The following is a 17,303-nucleotide window of genomic DNA, read 5'->3' as shown; positions in this document are numbered from 1 at the left end:
TTGATAAAGGAGCCAAAAGTACACAATGGAAGAAAGAGGGCATCTTCAACAAATGGTGCTGGCATAACTGGATGTCAACCTGTAGAAGAATGAAAGTAGATCCGTGTCTATCACCACGCACAAAACTCAAGTCCAAATGGATTAAAGACCTCAATATTAATCTGAACACACTGAGCTTGATAGAGGAGAAAGTGGGAAGTACTCTTCAACCAATGGGCACAGGAGACCGTTTCCTACATATAACCCCAGCAGCACAGACATTAAGGGCAACATTGAATAAATGGGACCTCCTGAAGCTGAGCAGCTTCTGTAAAGCAAAGGACACTGTCACTAAGACACAAAGGCAGCCTACTGACTGGGAAAAGATCTTCACCAACCCTGCAACTGACAAAGGTCTGATCTCTAAAATATATAAGGAACTCAAGAGACTAGACTTTAAAATGCTAATTAACCCAATTAAAAAATGGGGAGCTGAACTGAACAGAGAATTCTCAACAGAAGAAGTTCAAATGGCCAAGAGACACTTAAGGTCATGCTCAACCTCCTTAGCTATCAGGGAAATGCAAATCAAAACAACTTTGAGATATCATCTTATACCTGTCAGATTGGCTAAAATCCAAAACACCAATGATAACCTTTGCTGGAGAGGTTGTGGGGTAAGGGGTACACTCATCCATTGCTGGTGGGAATGCACACTTGTGCAACCACTTTGGAAAGCAGTGTGGCGGTTTCTCAGGAAATTCGGGATCAACCTACCCCAGGACCCAGCAATTCCACTATTGGTAATCTACCCAAGAGATGCCCAATCACACTACAAAGGCATTTGCTCAACTATGTTCATAGCAGCATTATTTGTAATAGCTAGATCCTGGAAACAACCTAGATGCTCTTCAGTGGAAGAATGGATGAAGAAACTGTGGAATATATACATGTTAGAGTACTACTCAGCGGTGAAAAACAATGACATCCTGAATTTTGCATGCAAATGGATGGAAATAGAAAACACTATTCTGAGTGAGGTAACCCAGACCCAAAAAGATGAACATGGGATGTACTCACTCATAATTGGTTTCTAGCCATAATTAAAGGACATAGAGCCTATAATTTGGAATCCTTGAGAAGATAATAAGAAGGTGAACCTCAAAAAAATATATAGTAATCCTCCTGGATATTGGAAGTAGACACGATCGCCAGGCAAAAATTGGGAACTTGAGCGTGGGGCAAGACGGGGCCAAGGGTAGATGGGGAGAGAAAAGCGTGAAGGGGAGAATGGTTGGAGCTCCGAGGAATGGGATGCTTGGGATACAGGAAGGGTGGATATGGGAGCAGGGAAGCATATATCTTAATTTAGGGAGCCATCTGAGGGTTGTCAAGAGACTTGACCCTAGAGGGGTTCCCAGGATTCCAGGGAGACACCCCCAGCTAGTTCCTTTTCAGCTGAGGAGAGGGAGCCTGAAAAGGCCAGTTCCTATAGCCATACTGATGAATTTCTTGCATATCACCATAGAACCTCCACCTGGCGATAGATGAAGAAAATGACTGAGCCCCACATTGGAGCACTGGACTGAGCTCCCAAGGTCCTGATGAGGAGCAGAAGGAGAGAGAACATGAGAAAGAAAGTCAGGACCGTGAGGGGTGCGTTCACCCATGGAGATGGTGGGACAGAACTAACGGGAGATCACGAACTCCAGTTGGAATGGTACTGATGGGACTTGAGACCAAACCAGGCTCTCTGAATGTGGCCGACGGTGGAGTCTGACTGAGAAGCCAAGGACAAAGGCGCTGAGCTTTGACTCTTCTGCATGGACAGGCTCTGTGGGAGCCTTCTCAGCTTGGTTGATCACCTTCCTGGACCTGGGGGGAGTTGGGCGGACCTTGGTCTTGGCATAGAGTGGGAGCCTCGATGGCTCCTTGGCCTGAAGAGGGAGGGAGGGGGAGTGTGGGTGGAGGGGAAGGGAGGGGGGGGGAGGAGGGGAGGAGATGGAATTTTTTAAATATAAAAAAATAAACCAAAAAAATACTAAACTGAAAGCTATAATATATACACAAAGGAGCCATAATATATATACCTGGTGCAGACTTGAGTAAGCCCTGTGCTGGCAACCACATTTTCAATTGATATAATGAAAACATCATGTATTTCTAGATCATGATAATTCTGCAATACATTTTGATATATTATCTTGAAATATAAATGATGATTCTTGAAGAACAATTTGCGTTTGACTATGTGTTGGTCTATATGTATGTAGATGTGTGTGTGTATGTATGCACATGTATATGGAGGTCAGAGATCAACATCAGGTGCCATTCCTCAGGAAACATCCACCTTGTTTGTTAAAACAAGGTCTATGAATGACGTGTGAACTAGGCTGACTAACTAGACTGGCTAAAGATCTGCCTCCTCAGCCCCTGAACTGCAAGCATGTGTCACCATATCTACCTTTTTACCTTTTCTGGGGATGAAATTCTGGTCCACATGCTTGTATGGAAAGCCAGTGCCATCTCCCCAACCCCAAGACAGTATTTTGAGGTAGATATTGTGTCATATCCCAGACTGGCCTCAAACTCATAGTAATACCCTGCCCCAGATCCCCAGGTACTGGGATTGCAGTTGTGAGTCACCATACCAATCACAGATCAAGTCTGTAAAAATCTAGTTCATTATATGAATTAGTTTTCTTTAAGTTTATATATATATGAAATGATGTGCTAGGTAGGATTTTTAAATGGTCCTTAAAATATCAATGCTTTAACCCCAGAACCTCTGTCAATACATATGATATGGTGAACTATATTTATTATGGTTATGTCTTGTTCTATATGACAGATGATCTTCAAATCACAAGATTATTCAGGTGAACCTAATAAAATCCTATGAGCACTTTTGGACATAGCAATTTTTCTCAAACTAGTAGGAGAATTGGAAGGTAAAGGTGTAGTCAGAGGCAGCTCATTCATTCCCGGTTTTTCTTACCTGAAATAATCACACAAAAACTAAATTATTTGCAATGCTATTTGGTCAATAGCTTAAACATATTTCTAAATAGTTCCTATATCATAAAATAACCCATTTCCATTAATCTGTGCATCACCATGAGGTTGTGGCCTACAGGCAAAGTTCCAGAGGGTTCCAGTGGGGGTATCTGTCTCCTGCAATGGCTACATGGCTGCTCGCTGACTCCACCTACTTTCTCTCATTCAGTTTAGTTTTCCCACCTAGCTCTATTCTGCCCTATCACAGGCCAAAGTAACTTCTTTATTCATTAGCCAGTAAAAGCAACACCTATTCAGAAGGACTTCCCATATCATCTCCCCTTTTCTATCTAAATAAAAAGGAAGGTTTTCACTTTAACATAGTAAAATTATATATAACAAAAATTATCAAGCAAGAATTACAGTTACAATATTTATATTTACTTTATTTTTATCATAAGTAAGGAAAACTATAATTATAACTATCTGTTTTTCAACTCCATCGAAGACTCCAGACGGCTATAATATTACCTAAGTTAACAGGAAGTGCATTGTAAGCAACTTCCAAAGCTCTAGAATTAACAGAGACATCTCATTGCCTGGACGGTCACCCAAAGTTCTTCTGTATTATTGGAGCATCTATCTTCAGTCTACAGGCCCATATTACCCAGCAGATTTTTCCACGAAGCAGGAAATTTGAAGAAGGAAATTTGAAGATCTATTTTGCCTTGTAATGGCAAAATTTGTCAGTTGCTTTCTTCTGTGTCCTGTAAAATGTCTGGCAGTTCTTTCATGAAGCAGGAAACAAAGGACCATCTCACTTTTTGGCAAGTTCAGCAGTCATTTTTCTGTGGGTCCTGTATGTCCAATTTATATAGCATACCTTAAAGCAGTCCAGGCAAGAGCAGTCTCTTGTCCAAATGGCTAGCAAACTCCACAAGGAACCTCTGCCATGCCCATCTTCCTCTTGAAGCAGATTGGTGCTGCCAGGAGCAGATGTGTCTTATTGTCATGAAAAGACCTAAGTTCTTAAAACATTTTAAATGCCATATTCTGAAGGTCTCTGCTTCAGAAATTCTTGAAAAATACCTAACTAACTGAAATATATCTCTATATATCTAGAAAACCTAATTAACATGACTACACGTTTGACTGTTACAGATAACTATATCTAGAAAACCTAATTAACATGACTACAAGTTTCATAATTATAGATAATTATCTATTAACCTGTATTTCTGAATTAAACATTACATTTTAAAATGAGAAGCACAAACACAATACCTGAATCAAGAGCAGAAAAAAAAAAATATATATATATATATATATATATATATATATATATATCAAGATTAACCTTAAATTTGTATCAATAAACCAAGAACCATAACAATGCAAATCTCTATAGCATATCTCATTTTAAATGAAAACAAATAATTATAAACAATATTTGGGAATCTGGGTATAGTTCTTTCCAAATTGCTTCCTGTTTTTGTTGGGTGAAGTAATTTTTTAGGGGTGTTCATGGCAACTTTTCAAGGGATCTTAGTCCATCTAACCACATTAGTTTAGAAGGAATCTACAGGTTCTCATCCTCTGTGGAAACAAAAGATGTACCTCTTTTACAAAGCAACATATCATTAGACTCAAACTTTGAAGTCAACATACCCTTAAAACCTATATATTGGTTTTACTTAGCAGCCCATACAATGAAATGTCGCTCTGTTTTTAGCTCATTCACAGTCAAAAACTCAAAGAAAACACAATAATATATATAATCCAGACTCTCTGTGTATATTCCATCTTTATGTGGCTTATTTTCTTTATTCCTTTCATCTTTGACAGTCTGTACTCTGTCTCTTTAAAGACTTTGTTTTATTTTTTAACAATTTACTTCTTTTTATGTAGAAGGAATGGTGGGCTGTGTCCCGCCACCCGGCTAGCTTTACCCAAAATAATTACATGGAAACTGTATTCTTTTAAATACTGCCTGGCCCCTGGCCCATTATCTGTAGCTTCTTATTGGTTGATTCTCATATCTTGCTTTAACCCATATTTAGTAATTTATATAGCACCACGAGGTAGATCGCTTACCAGGAGAGATCCTAACCTGCGTCCATCTCAGAGAGGAGAGGCATGGTTACTCATTATGGCGACTGCCTGAAGCGTCTCCCTGACCCACTTCTTCCCAGCATTCTGTTCTGTTTATTCCACCCACCTATGTTCTGACCTACTGGGCCAAGCAGTTTCTTTATTATTTAACCAATCAAAGTCCTCCATCATTTCCCCTTTTTCTGTTTAAACAAAAAGGAAGGCTTTAACTTTAACATAGTAAAATTACATATAACAAAACAGTTATCAAGCAAGAATTACAGTTACAATATTTAGATCTATTTTATCTTTTATCCCAACTAAGGAAAGCTATAACTATCTATTTATTCTTCAACTCCATCAAAGACTCCAGAAGGATATAATACTATGTAAGTAAACAAGAAATATGCAGCTTTCAAACTCTAGAAATGACAGAGACAACTCTCTGCCTGGACAGTCACCCAAAGTTCCTCTGTATCATTTGGGCACCCATCTTCGGCCTTCAGGCCCATAGTGTCCAGTAGACATTTCCATGAAGCAGGAAATTCCAAAGACAGTTCAGTCACTTTCTGCTGTGTCCTGCAGAATGTCTCGCAGACTCCCTCACTAATCAGGAACCCTGAAAGACCATCTCACCTTTAGGCAAGTTCGGCAGTCCTCTCTCTGCAGGTTCTTTGTGTCCAGTTTATGCAACAGTCCAGGCAAGAGCAGTTTCTTGCCCAGATGGCTATCAAACTCCATAAGAAGCCTCTTCGATGTCCATCTTCCTCTTGAAGTAGCTGGTGCTGCCAGGAGCAGATGTGTCTCATTGTCATGAAAAACCCTAAGTTATTAAAACATTAAAATGCCATATTCTGCAGTCTTTGAAAGATATGAAGAATGTCTATCTGAAATATATCTATGCACATCTAGAAAATCTAACTAACATGACTACAAGCTTGACTATTATCAATAATTATCCATTAACAGCCTATATTTCCTAATTATACATTACATTTTAAAATGAACTACACAATCACAATAGCTTAATCAAGATCAGAAATACATATACATATAGCAAAATTGACCTTAAAATCCATACCAATGCAAATTATTTATATCTATATCATATCCCCCTTTAAATGTAAAAGAACATTTATAAGCAATATTTGGGAATGTGGGCGCAGTTATTTCTCTTCAAACTGCTTCCTGCTGAATGGGGGCGCTGTTAATCAGATCTTCCATGGTGTAATCTGTGTGCCAGGGTCATCTTAGTCGGCAGTTGAGTGAAGTAATTTTTTGAGGGTGTTCACAGCAACCTTTCAGGAGGGCGAGGTCTATCATACCATACTGGGATAAAAGCAATCCACAGTGTGTCATCCTCTGTGAAAACAAAAGAAGACCCTCTTTTCCAAAGCATCATGTTCTTAGATCCAAATTCTGAAGTCATACTGTTAAGATGTCCATTCTGGTCTAGCCTGGCAGCCCATATAATGAAATGTCTCTCTGTATTTAGCTCCTTTACAGTCAAAAATTTCAAAGAAAACAAAATAAAATACATAATCCAGACTCTCTGTGAATTTTCCATTTTTACGTGGCTTATTTTTACTCTTTCACTTTACCCTTCTTTAAAGGCATTAACTTTATTCTCTATATTTTCTTCTTCTCTCTCTCAAGCCTACGTACATTCATCCAACATTGTGAGCCATTTAAAGGCCTTCTATGTCTGAATCTTTTTTATTGTGAATCTGTAATTTTTTTACTGTCGAGAAACATGTTTGATTTGTGTCTTTACATCGCTAAGCGCTTAAGACTCTAAGTTGTGACATTCCTAGGTCAAAAACAGGTACTGTGTGCTTGCCCTGCCCAGTCCAACATGGCAGAGCTGCTTGTGACTCTGAATTGGTTGCACCTCTGAGCTGCAGAGCCTCCGGGCTGTTCTGGATGTTGGCTCCTCCTCTCTCCAATTTCAAAATGGAGGATATACCATTTTCTGCTAGCTCTGGGGCCGCCAGGTAGGAGCCACACTCAACACTTTAACTCTGAGACTGAGCATGCAGCACAGAAACTCTTTTCATCCAAGTTACAGTAAAATCTGACATACAGAGCACTGCGCAGTCTGAAAACATCTCTCTGCCATTCTCTCCCGCTCGCCTAAGCCTGATTCCACCATCTGCCCAGGTGCAGGCAGGGAGCAGCGAGCCATTGGCACAGTCTCAGACTACTTTCTTTCCGATCCCGAGTGGGCACACAAACATCCAGTCCTATAAAAGCCATTGAAATGCTTTAAAGCCAGAGTTTGCACTGGCGGCACAGCACCAGGAAGCCCGTTTTAAAATGACTCAGCTTTTTCTCTGCCGCTATTGCCGAAACAGGAAATCTCTCTACGGCACATCCTAGCAAACAGCAAAAAGCTGTGTTATACTCTCTCTCCTTTATTTAAAGCACTCTCAGGGTTTTAAGTCGATTTAGTCCATCACGTTGGGCGCCAATCTGTAGAAGGAGCGGCGGGGCTGTGTCCCGCCACCTGGCTAGCTTTATCCAAAATAATTGCACGGAAACTGTATTCTTTTAAATACTGCCTTGCCCCTGGCCCATTATCTGTAGCTTCTTATTGGTTGATTCTCATATCTTGCTTTAACCCATATTTAGTAATTTATATAGCACCATGAGGGGTGGCTTACCAGGAGAGATCTTAACCTCCGTCCTTCTTGGAGAGGAGAGGCATGGCAACGCACTATGGTGACTGCCTGAAGCATCTCCCTGACCCCCTTCTTCCCAGCATTCTGTTCTGTTTACTCCACCCACCTATGTTCTGACCTATTGGGCCAAGCAGTTTCTTTATTAATTAACCAATCAAAGTCCTCCATCATTTTTATAACTCTTTATTCTTTTTTCTCCTCTCTCCCAAGCCTACATATATTTTTAAACACATTGTGACCCATTCAGAGGTTTATTTCTGTCTGAATCTGTCTTTATTGCATATCTGTAATTATTTTCTTGCCAAGAGCACTTTTTTTTAATGCTAAGTGGGATTGGCTAGGACCAACTCCATGATACTACCTGTTAGCTTTGCCCAGTCCAACATGCTGGAGGCATGTTGGCTGTCTCTAAGAGCCATGCACATTGCCCCATTTTCAGGTACACAGCAGGTCTATGTTGTCATTAAGGAAGTTGTAGCACTCTGTTCACAAACCCATTTAAATGTTCCACAGTCAGACCTTCTGAAAGAGTCAGAGCCATTTGTGCTGGTGAACCAGGAAACCACCATTTTTAAAGAAGCCACACACATTTTACTGCGCTTTCCTTAAAGGAGCCATGGCACTCCTGCTCTCTGCAAGCCCATCTGGGGAAAAAATGTGAATACCAAGAAGCTGCGCTAAAGTCTGGGTTTTTGTTTGTTTGTTTGTTTGTTTGTTTGTTTTGTGTGTGTATGTGCCTAAATTCCTTTCCAAGCTTTCTTAGGTTTTACATGGATTTAGTCAGCCCCATGTTGGCATGCCAATCTGCAAACGGAGGCCGCTCATTCATTCCAGACTGCCCTTACCAGAAATAATCACACAGTGCTGCGGGAGCTATTTGCAATACTGTTTGGCCAATAGTTTAAGCATATTTCTAGCTAGCACTTATACCCTAAACTAACCCATCTCCATTAATTTGTGCATCACCACGAGGTCATGGCCTACTGGCAAAGTTCCAGTGGGCTCCAGTGGGGGTGTCTCTCTCTTGTGGCAGCTACATGACGTCTTACTGACTCCACCTACTTTCTCCAAGCATTCAGTTTAGTTTTCCCCCCTATCTCTATTCTTCCATATCACAGGTCAAAGAAACTTCTTTATTCATCAACCAATAAAAGCAACATATATACAGAAGGACTTTCCATATCATAAAGGGATTTGAAGTATGTGTGATGGAGAATTGACAGAAGAAATTTTGCGTTCGGTATAATGCTCTGTGAAGGCTTCTGCACTCTAAAGTTGATTTGTCCCCATTTAGATGCAATTCACTAAGACTTAGCCACACTCAAGGGGATAGAGGTAGCAATAACTAAGTTCTATCTCGTGGAAAAGTGAGTCCCTAAAAATTAAATTACATAGAACTATTTTATAAAGATGAATTGTCCCCATTCTTCTACTCATTTACTTAAATATTTAGTTATACAAATAAAGAGACAAATGCATTCACTTTGTATTTTTAACAATAATCTAGTAATTCTTTTTCTCAGAATTTTCCATCTCTGGGCAATTGGAAGTTGTTTGTTATTAGCCTCTGTGGTTCTTTCATGAAGTCTTTTGTTGAACTTCCTTACTTTCTGGTACTACAAGATACTTTACATTCATCTTGTACTTTCTTTCAACCATTTTTAAATGTTAAATTAACCCACTCATGTTATTGATATAGGTGATCTGTTTATTTTAAAGTCTGTCATATAATTTTATTTTGCATTTAATGTGTGTTCAGCCATGTTAAATCAAAGAAGGAAAAGAATGGGTCTGTGGGAGTATGTATATACATTTGTTACAAAACATGGCTTATGCAGCTGTAAAGGCTAGATAAGCAATCCTGAAATTCTTTTTTTTTTTACTTTTTTGTTTATTTTATTGAGCTCTATATTTTTCTTTGCTCCACCTTTCTGTCCCCTCCCCTTCAACACTCTTCCAAGGTCCCCATGCTCCCAATTTACTCAGAAGATCTTGTCTTTTTATATTCCCTTGTAGATTAGATCCATGTGTGTCTCTCTTAGGGTCCTCATTGTTGTCTAGGTTCTCTGGGATTGTAAATTGTAGGCTGGAAATCTTAAGTGATTCATAAGAATAGCAATGACAGGCAGGTAGAGACTGACATGGATCTTCAGAGGCATAGCTCCTTGTTTCTTAGAGAAATTTCAAGCTCAATTTACATTCATAAGTGATTTTAGTTAGGCTCACTGCATTTATCCATAGTAATCTCCTTTACTTGAAGCCAGTGGGTTAAAAGGTTAATTGCATCTGAAGGATTTTTTAGCAACAACATCTAGATTAGTGTTTGAAAGAACAATAGGACTGCAGGTTATACAAATTGATACATCACAATCACGCTCTGCCTGTTTTGTATTTACAGTGCCTATTTACTGGGAGCCCGTCTTTGTATTTAAGCTGATTTTTCATTTTGTACCAGTGGATCACTTGATGCTAGTGCCTTCTGTAATGCCCTGCTATTCTCTTCCCTGCTTAATCTTCTATTATCCAAAATTTCAGACTTAGTGTTTGTTATTTTTTATCCATGAATTCACTATGCAATAATAAAAGAAAGCTATTTAAAAGTACAATGAAAACAATTTTGTTCAAGAAATTTGACATGTAAATATCTGTAATCCCAATTCTTAGGAAACTGAACTAGAGAATGGTAGATGGTATGTCTAATGATAACCTGAGCCACATAACAAGACTATGTCTCGACATTCACTTTAGTTTATTTTTTTTAATTTACATGTTATGCCTGAATATACATGCTATACAAATATTACTCATGTTCTTTTATGCACATGTGTTCCTGATGCACTTAGAGGCCAGAAGGAGTCATTGGATCCCCTGGAACTGGAGTTATGAGCCACCACGTGGATTCTGGAATCCAAATCTGGGTCCTCTGAAAGACTATTAACTTTTCTTAACCAGTGAGCCACCCAAGGCTCAGGGATCTATGGAAAAGAGAAGCCACAATGATTTGTAACAGCCAGAGGTAATATGCAACTCCAAGAGAATACTGTCTTCACGACAACAGGGATATCATGTAAAATCACAGAGATGGACAGAATGTGTAGGGCCTGCACAGGTTCAAACCAGACAGAATCCTAGGTCAAGAAGGATAAGTGGACACAATGACACACTCATAAACCAAGAAGCTATTTTAAATTGATAGTTTCTGGAAGGATAATCAGTTTTATCTAATGGAGTGACACTGTGTATCAACCACACTTGTGTTCAGGTCTCATTCTCAGGAGCAGTTGAATAACACAAAGCAAACTTCATGGCTTTTTTCTGTGCTCTGTTGTGTGTGTGTGTGTGTGTGTGTGTGAGAGAGAGAGAGAGAGAGAGAGAGAGAGAGAGAGAGAGAGAGAGAGAGAGAGAGAGAGAGAGAGAGGGAGAGAGAGAGACAGAGAGAGGGAAAATAACCGACTAGTCTCTCTCTCTCTCAGAGCTACTCTATATAAATGCGACTAGCTCTATAGAGCAGTACGCTGCTCCATTTTTTTTTGTTGTTGTTTTGGTTGGTTTGGTTTGGTTTGGTTTTTGGTATTTCTCTTTCTTTTTTTAAAGAAAACAAACTATATTTTTTTTTATTTTACATACCAATTCCAGTTACCACTCCATCCCCTCCTCCCATTTCCTCCACCTAACCCCTTTTCACCCCCTATCTACACCTCAGAGAAGGTAAGGCATATTGCTTTGAGGAAGGAAGGTCCAAAGCCCTCCCTATTATATCTAGTCTAAGCAAGGTAGCCATCCAAAAGGAATGGGTTCCCAAAATTCCAGTACAAGCAATAGGGATAAATCTACCCCAGCCATACAACTGTCACTCACATTCAGAGGGCCTAGTTTGGAACTATGCTGGTACCTTCCCAGTCCGGCTGGAGTTGGTGAGCTCACATTAACTCAGGTAAACTATTTCAGTGGACGAACCCATCATGGTCTTGACCTCTTTGCTCAGATTCTCACTCCTCCCACTCTTCAACTGGACTTTGGGAGTTCAGTCCAGTGCTCCACTGAGGATCTCTGCCTCTGTTTCCATGGGTTTCTCGGTGAAGGTTCTAGTTGATATTTAAGATATTCATCAATCTGACTACAGGGCAAGGCCAGTTCCGGCACCCTCTCCTCTATTGCTTAGGGTCTTAGCTGGGGTCATCCATGTGGGTTCCTGGAATTTCTCTAGTGTCAGGTTTCTTGCTAGCCCCATAATGGCTCTCTCAATCAAAATATCTCTTTCCTTGTTCTCATCTCTGTCTTTCTTCCTTCTCGACTATCCTATTCCCTCAAGTTCTCTTCCCCCCTTCCCTTCTCTTCTTCCCCTTTCACTTTCCTTTCTTTCCCACACACCCACATGCTTCCAATTTTGTCAGGCGATCTTGTCTATTCCCCTTTCCAGGTGGATCTGTGTATGTTTTTCTTAGGATTCATCTTGGTTCTTAGCTTCTCTAGGATCATGATATAGGCTCATAATCCTTTGCTTTACAGCTAGAATCCACTTATGAGTGAGTACATATCATGCTCGTCTTTCTGGGTCTGGGTTACCTCACCCAGGATGGCTTTTTCTAGCTCCATTCATTTGCATACAAATTTCAAGAAGTCATTGTTTTTTACCTCTGAGTAGTACTCCAATGTGTAAATGTGCCATATTTTCTTTATCCATTCTTACATTGAGGTTGTTTCCAGGTTCTGGCTATTACAAATAATGCTGCTATGAACATAGTTGATCAAATGCTTTTGTAGTATGATAGGGCATCTCTTGGGTATATTCCCAGGTGTGGTATTGCTGGATCCTGAGGTAGGTTGATTCCCAATTTCCTGAGAAACCGCCACACTGATTTCCAGAGTGGTTACACAAGTTTGCATTCCCACCAGCCATGGAGGAATGTTCCCCTTACTCCACATCCTCTCCAGCATAAGCTATCATTGGTGTTTTTTATCTTAGCCATTATGACAGGTGTAAGATGGTATCTCAGAGTCATTTTGATTTGCATTTCCCTGATTAGTAAGGATGTAAACCATTTGTTTCAGTGTCTTTTGGCCATTTGAGATTCTTTTGTTGAGAATTCTCTGTTTAGTTCTGTACCCCATTTTTAAATTGGATTGTTTGGAATTTTGATGTCTAATTTCTTGAGTTTTTTATATATTTTGGAGATCAGTCCTCTACCTGATGTGTGGTTGGTGAAGATCTTTTCCCATTCTACTAGTAGGCTGCCTTTTTGTCTTATTTGTCTTTTGCTTTACAGAAGTTTTTCAGTTTCATGAGGTCCTATTTATTTACTGTTGCTCTCAGTGTCTGTGCTACAGGGGTTATATTTAGGAAGTGATCTCCCGTGCCCATGTGTTGCAGACTACTTCCCACTTTCTCTTCCATCATGTTCGGTGTGGTCAGATTTATATTGGGTCTTTAATCCATTTGGACTTGAGTTTTGTGCATGGGGATAGAATTGGATCTATTTTCATTCTTCTACATGTTGACATCCAGTTATGCCAGCACCATTTGTTAAATATGCTTTCTTTTTTCCATTGTATAATTTTAGCTTCTTTGATTTGATTCCATTTGTCAATCTGTCTGTTTTTATGCCAATACCAAGCTGTTTTCATTATTGTCGTTCTATAATAGAGCTTTGATGTCAGGGATAGTGATGCCTCTAAGTTCCTTTATTGTACAGGATTGTTTTGGCTATCCTGGGATTTTTTTGTTTTTCCATATGAAGTTGAGTATTGATCTTTCAAGGTCTGTGAGGAATTATTTTGGAATTTTCATGGGAATTGCATTGATTCTACAGATTGCTTTTGGTAGGACTGACATTGTTATGTTGATCTTACCTATCTACCAGCATGGGAGATCTTCAATTTCTTTTCTTCAAATACTTGAAGTTCTTGTCAAACAGGTCTTTCATTTCTTTGGTTAATGTTATCCCAAGATATTTTATGTTATTTGTGGCTATCGTGAAGGGTGATATTTCTCTGATTTCTTTCTCAGCTTCTTTATCATTTGTATATAGGAAGGTTACTTATTTTTTGAGTTGATCTTATATGCTGCCACATTACTGAAGGTATTTATCAGCTGTAGGAGTTACCTAGTAGAGTTTTTGGGATCACTTATGTATACTATCATATCTCCAAATAGTGAAAATTTGACTTCTTCCTTTCCAATTTGAATCCCCTTGCTCTTCTTTTTTGTCTTATTGCTGTAGCCAGAACATCAAAAACTGTGTTGAATAGATATAGAAAGAGTCAACAGACTTGTATTGTTCCTGATTTTAGTGGACTCACTTTGAGTTTCTCTCTGTTTAATTTGTTGTTGGTTGCCAGCTTGCTGTATATTGCTTTTATTATGTTTAGGTATGTTCCTTTTATCCCTGATCTCTCCAAGACCTTTATCATGAAGTGGTGCTGGATTCTGTTGAATGTTTTTTCAGCATCTAATGAGATAATCATGTTTTTTCTTTCAGTTTATTTATATGGTAGATTACATTGATAAATTTTCATATGTTGAACCATCCCTGCATCTCTTGAATGAAGCCAACTCAATCGTGGTGGATGATTTTTTATGTGTTTTTTGTGTTTTGATGAGTTTTTTCTTTAGCAGAGCAAAAGAACATGAAGTTGAGGGATGATCTGGGAAGAGTTGGGGAATAGGAATGAGTATAATCAAAACAACATATGAATAATATAAAATAAAGGTAATAAAGTTGATTCTGTCTGAAAATAAATAAATAACAGGATGTAGAGGCTAATTAAGTTTTTTGATTCAAGAATGAACTTTATTGTGGTGTAACAAAAGTTGGATATTTTGGGTAGGGCTGATGGTGATGACCTTAGTCATATTTATGTATTTTTAAGTTACTTTTCTGTTTTTCTTCTTTCTGTTGCATAAATCTCTCCCCAGTACACCCTTCTTCTCTTCAACAGTCTCTAAAATGTCCTTTTCTCTTTTGCTTGACACAGTTTCCCAGAAGAAGTTTTCATGAAGCTTCCTCCTGTGCTCCCATGAGCATTGTGATTCAATTTTCATTTTGAGATAACACATGCCTTTAATCCCAGCACTCGGGAGGCAGACAAATCTCCATGAGTTCAAGGCCAGACTGTTCTACAAGAGCTAGTTCCAGGACAGGCTCCAAAGCTACAGAGAAACCCTGTCTCAAAAAACAAAACAAAACAAAAAATATATACTTCCATATGTCTGTGTTAGAAGTAATCATGAAGAATCCTGTGTGCTCTTTACCCAGCATTCTTCAATGTTAAAGAAGTATTAAAGTTTTTTTAAAAAACTTGAAAACAAACTAATTAGTATAGTCACATAGACACAGTCAAGGTACACAACATTTGTATTATCATGATTGATCGTGTTGTACTTTTATATTCACCGTCTCGTCTCCTCCTACCACCCCATGTTTAATCTTCCTAATCCTTAATCTTTGTATATATACATATATATATGGGAATGAAATGGTGTGGCATGTAATTTTGACTGCTTTAGTATGATTCTTTGGAGTTCTCTATGAAGTTTATTGTGTATATCAACAGTTTGTTCTTTACTATTTTATTGTTTTGTGTTATATATATATATACATATATATATACGCAATAGCTTGCCAATTCACTCATTGACTGATATCTGAGTTATTTCCAATTTTTAGCCATTACTAATAAAGTTTTTATGAGTATTTATGCACTTGTTCTGTGTGGAAATAAGTTTACTTTTAAGGTATGTAGTGTTGATGCGAGCAGGCCTGCTTTTCATCCTGTCCGGATCCCACAAGGCTAGCTTTACACCCAAAATAACAACACACAAATTGTATTCTTTTAAACACTGCTTGGCCCATTAGCTTCAGCCTCTTACTGGCTAACTCTCACATTTTGATTAACCCATATTTAGTAATGTGTGTAGCACCACGAAGGGTGGCTTACTGGGAAGATTCTAGCCTACGTCCATCTTGGGTCGGAGCTTCATTGCATCTGACTCACCTCCCTTCTTCCCAGCATTCTGTTCTGTCTACTCCACCCACCTATGTTCTGACCTATCAGGCCAAGCAGTTTCTTTATTAATTAACCAATGAAATCATCAGATAGATAGAAAACACACCTACATCAAAGGTATGTCCAGGTGTGTGATTCCCAGTCATATGACAAATGTTTAATTTATTTTCTACATGTCATATGTTTTATGGATTTGAATAAGTACAACCAATTGGACATCATTAAGAGCATACCTATGCTTTAAAGTAACATGATTTTTGTGAAACATGATCCTAATTAGTCTTACCAATAAAAATCAGGAGTCAGATATTGGGTAAAAACCTGGAAGATCAAAGAACCAGGAACAGCTGCCAGACCCTGTCTCTGCTGTACCTTATCACTTCCTGGGATTAAAGGCCCATTAACCTCCCAAGTGTTAGAATTAAAGTCATGAGCAACCACTGTCCAGTTTTTATGGTTAACTAGTGATGAGCTCTGCCCTCTGTTGTCAAGGCAAGTTTTATTTGTCAGAACACAAACAAAATATAACATGACATTTTTGCATAATGCATTAGTAATATTTTTATTTTTGAAGTTATAATTACCTCATTTCCTCCCTCTATCCTCTCTTTTTCATTACCCCTTGCTCTCTCTCAAATTCATGATCTCTTCTTACAATGCACATACAATACATATTCATATATATATATACATATATATATATATATATATATATTCCCAAATATACAGCAACAACCTTGTCAGTCTATATAATGTTACTTGCATGTATAAGATCTCAGGACTGACCATGTGATATTAGATAACCAAGTGGGAGGCCTGTACTACATGTAAGCATGTAGTGTTCTATTCCATTCTGGACATGAAAGAGAAGTTATTATTTCCTAGAGACTATGTATATTTGCACAATTGATGTATGAAAGATTCAGATTCCAAGGATTCACAGCATCATGAAACTTTATTGCTTTCATTTGGTTTTAATAAGAAGTCTGTGATCAAATGCCTGACAAAAAGCACCTTAACAGAGGAAGAACATATTTTTTCCTTACACTTAGATGTGATACAATCCATCATGTCAAGAATGATGTAGTAAAAGGTGTATGAAATGGTTGGTCAGCTACACTGTCTTTATAATCAGTAAACACGGGTCAAGAAGTGATTATGGTCTATTTTTGGGCCTGTCCACTGCGAACCACTTCTACTTGTTAGGTCCCACCCCAAGGCCTGACCCCAGTTGGGGACTAATTATTCAACACATGTGCATACAGGGTGCATTTCCCATTCAAACAATAAGATCTCACTTTGTAACTTAGGGTGGTTTTCAAACTCAAAGTAAGTAGATTCCTGCTTCAGTCACCTGAGTGCTGGAATTATAGGCATGAACCACCACACCTGGCTTATCATTTTATAATAGTTGGCCTAACTAATTTGTAGTGATATGTCACTGTGGTTTCCTAGTAGCTAATAAAGAACTGTTTTTAAATACTTACCGTTGAGTTTCAGAGATGTTCTTTGTGATGGTCCTCATAGGCTCATATATTTGGATGTGTG

Source organism: Arvicola amphibius, chromosome X, assembly GCF_903992535.2.
Source record: "Arvicola amphibius chromosome X, mArvAmp1.2, whole genome shotgun sequence".
Taxonomy (NCBI): Eukaryota; Metazoa; Chordata; class Mammalia; order Rodentia; family Cricetidae; genus Arvicola; species Arvicola amphibius.
Note: the sequence above shows the minus strand (reverse complement) of the source record.